The sequence below is a fragment of the Condylura cristata genome, unplaced genomic scaffold, assembly GCF_000260355.1.
Source record: "Condylura cristata isolate star-nosed mole 26May11 unplaced genomic scaffold, ConCri1.0 scaffold00031, whole genome shotgun sequence".
Classification (NCBI taxonomy): domain Eukaryota; kingdom Metazoa; phylum Chordata; class Mammalia; order Eulipotyphla; family Talpidae; genus Condylura; species Condylura cristata.
The window spans coordinates 13,328,730-13,332,732 of NW_004567132.1; positions in this window are offsets into that span (position 1 = coordinate 13,328,730).

Sequence of the window (4,003 nt, forward strand, 5' to 3'; positions counted from 1 at the left end):
CCTTTTCCTAGGGACCACCCTGTTACACTCTTATGTTTACTGCTGCTCTGTTTACAATAGAGAAGATGTGGAATCAATCCAAATGGCCAAAAATAGATGACTGGATTTAAAAGATGTGGTACATATACACAATGGAATATTACTCGGCAATCAGAAAGCTAAACTCATGCCTTTTGCAGCAACATGGATGAACTGCAAGGGATCATTCTTAGTGAAATAAGCCAGAAAGTAAAAGAAATATACCAGGTGGTTTCACTCATTGCAGGAGCATAAGGGGCCAAGGGGAGAATAAAGCAATTGGAATAAAGATAAAATGAAAAACAATGAACAACTATTATCCAGAGACATTTTATGGGGGTGGAGAAGGGAATAGGATCAAAACTGGGGTGGGGTGGAAAGCACGCTTGGAACTATGGTGATAGCACATGGGTGAACTGGTGGTGGGAAGTCCATGGGGATGACAACCAAGATGAAAAAATGCACCGATGAAGAATGTCATTAAAAATATAAATAAATTGATAAAAAATTAACATACAAAAAACCCTTAGTTTTATAAATTATGCCTTCTCCACTTAAATTAGACCAATTTTTGTTTTTCTATTTCATAACTGTGTGACATCTTCTTTATTTAGTTTAAATATCATTTCACAATGTATCATAATAAAATGAGAGCAGTTAACAAATGCTGCCTGCGTCACTTGAGTTCAAAGCACAGCTTTGTTAAAATAGATGTTGAATTAACTGTGCACATTCAGTACTTTATACTGCATCTTTGTTTGGGAGTATTTGTAAACATTAGAATGGCTACAACTCACAAAAGGCAATCTTCATACAATAAAGTGACTAGCATTCTTGAAAAACAGATTAAAAGCACAAGAAATAACGGGTGTTATTAGTGCAAGTGTCCAGAAAGAAAACATTTCATTTTTTTCAGAAGGAGGAATCATAAAAGGCTGTCAGTGACCCATTCACTTTAGTTAGACTTTTCAAAAATGTGCACCTCCAAAAATAGCCATGGAGCTCTTACAGTCTGCTAGCTTCATTTTTTTTTTTTGTTTTTTAAACACAATACTATGCTGTATCCCTCTCTTGAGCCCCATCTCACCTTTTCAGAATGTAATGTCCAAGTCTTTTTTCTTGGTTTTACTCTTTAAAATTATGAATTATGAATGTGCCCTCCCTGGTGGCACAGCAGGTTAAAGCACTGCACTAAGAAGCTTAAGCCACTTCTGCATGAGTTCAATCCCTGCCTGCCCCGGAGGAGATGCACATGGCATGGATCTCCTGACCCGCCCGCTGCTCCCCTCAGCAGTGTGCTTCATCGATCTACCTGTTCTGCTCCCCACTCTGTCTCTGGTGAATCCTCTCACCCTCTGCATATCTGGCCTGTACCCCAGTTCTGTATCAATAAATAAATCTTTTTAAAAAAAAATTATGAATAGGGGGCCTCCTTGGTGGCACAGGGGTTGAAGCACAGTATTATGAGCTGTCTGCAGCCACTGAAGCACTAGTTTGATCCCCAGCCAGGGTGGTGACCCACATGACACAGCAGATCTTGTCTCACCCACTTTTCCCCTCAGCAGTGTATTTCAGTTGGCCTGCCTATACTGCTCTCTACTCTGTCTCCATTGAATCCTCTCACCTCCTCCCCCGTCCCACACCTCTGGCCTACTCCCCAGCTCTTCTACACATAAATAAATCTTAAAAAAATAAAATATAATTATGAATATACACCTAAGCCATACAAAATCAGGTTGAAATTAATGATCATCTGCATTTCCAATTTAATTGTTCTAGTCAGATAAATATTCCATGAAATCCACTCACAGATAAAATGATGCAGAAGTATTCACATTGATCAGAAATTGAAAGAATGCACTTCTCCCAGCTGGGATAGAGTCAAAGCTAGTGCAGTATGATAACCTGAAGTAGGGAGATCCTATACCTCTAAAACAGAAACAACAATGTAAACTAATGTTTCCTCAATTTAATTTTTAAAAAAGAAAGAATATAAAAATTCCATTTTTAAAAAAGTAAGGACAACACCACTTTGGGGGTGGGCAGGGGAGGAAATCCAAAGGCAGCAAGTAAAATGTGAAAGGGGAGATGAGAAAGAGAGAAGCCATTCAAGGCAGGAGGAACGAGAAAGGAAGAGGTGGCAAAGTGTGTTGTGTACTAATAGCAACTCAAGCCTGGGATGAAGTAAGGTCTGTGTAAACTAGAATTTCTTAGCTAAGTGGCCCTGCTAGCTACTAAATACATTAGTCATGGCAATGCAGTCATTGGCATATAGCAAGGAGTCCATGAACTGGTTACCTTCTATTGGCAATAACTATATTGTTGGACATACCCTTTGCTGAGGCCATCACTCATAGCCGGTGGGATTGAGTGGAAAGTTCATACAAAATGTGTTCAGTGTCTCTTTATCCAAAAGGTGGCAAGGATGGTGGGCCTCAAATCCCCACTGAATAAGTTCCACCTTAATAGAATAATGAGAGTTTTAGTCATCTGTCCAGGAAAGACAAGGAATTTCTTTCCTGCTTCAAAAGGCCTATCAGTATTTGCTACAATTACTCCTTTCTAATGTCAGATCTCACTGCCTTCTCCACTCCATTTGGATAATATGAATCCCTCTTGGCTACTGGCAGTGCCTGTGTTACAGAAGTACAGTTTTGGTGGCTTTGCTTTGTGTATTTTAAAAAGACTGAAAAGACTTGCAGACTCATTTACTTTTGTAGCTTCTCCATTGATATACTCACTACTGTGAGGAATAAGAACTGTAATCCTGCAGGAGATTTTGATTCCACATCTGACCTTCATCAGGCATTTACATTTCCCCCATCAAAGATGCAAAAACAAAAGGTCACGCTCAATTAGCACTGACTGTTGTTTCTTGTAGAATTGGAATGTTTAGGTTAGAATTTTTATACTTTTCGGTATTTGCTCTCAAGAGATTCTTATAAGATCACTATCTTTAATCTTGAACCATTAGTAAAAATAAGAAGCAGTCCTTCTAGCAATGTATTCTAAGCATAGTTTTCTTGCTTAGAATTAACATTAGTAACTGATCAGAAAATTTTAATTTCCTAAGGAATTTAAGAGTAGAAAAGAAAAAATCTTTTTAACCTGATAAATGTAAAGAAACTAATAAATATTACACTTAATGTTAAAATACTCAAAGTATTTCTTTAAAACCCAAAAAAGGATTTCAACCATTATAATTGTCTACCTTTGGTCTTAACCAATAAATTACATGAATGAAATTAAAAATAATTATATATATATCAAAAAGAAAAATTACTACTACTTGCAAACAATATAACTGACTACATAAAAATTTCATGAGAATCAACTATTAGAATAAAATAGGACCAGTGAACTGGTCAATTACATGATTGACAAGCAATGACCACAGTCAGTTAGAAAACTGTCCTCATAATAGAAAAATAACATGTATACATAAATTAACTAGAAGATAGCAAAAGTAAATGCAAAACTCATATAAGAAGATAACTATAAAAAACTTCATGAACTATCCTTGATAAACTACGAGTCACACACATTCCTGAATGAAAAAACTTCAAACTGAAAAGATACCACTTGTTTCATAAATAACCTACAAATTTTATTGAACAGCAGTTTTAAAAAACCTAAGAAAGATTTTAAAGTCATTTTAAATGCTGATTCTGAATTTAATTTAAAAAGTGGACAATTATAGCCAATTTATGATAATGTGATCAATTTTCAGAAGACCTACATGGAATGAGAGCATTTGATCATGGGGGCATTTCCAAGGTTAATTATTTAATAAAGGGCTATCTAATTGGGAAAAATGAAGTAAAATTTCAATCTCTGCTACATAAAAAAATAAAAAAGGGGACTTCCGGAAGATGGCGGCAGAGTAAAGACGCCGAGATCACCGCGTCCAAGCCTGCATAGGAATTGAGGACTGAAAACGGACTATAGACTCACTTACTACAAGTTTTAACCCAAACGAAAACAC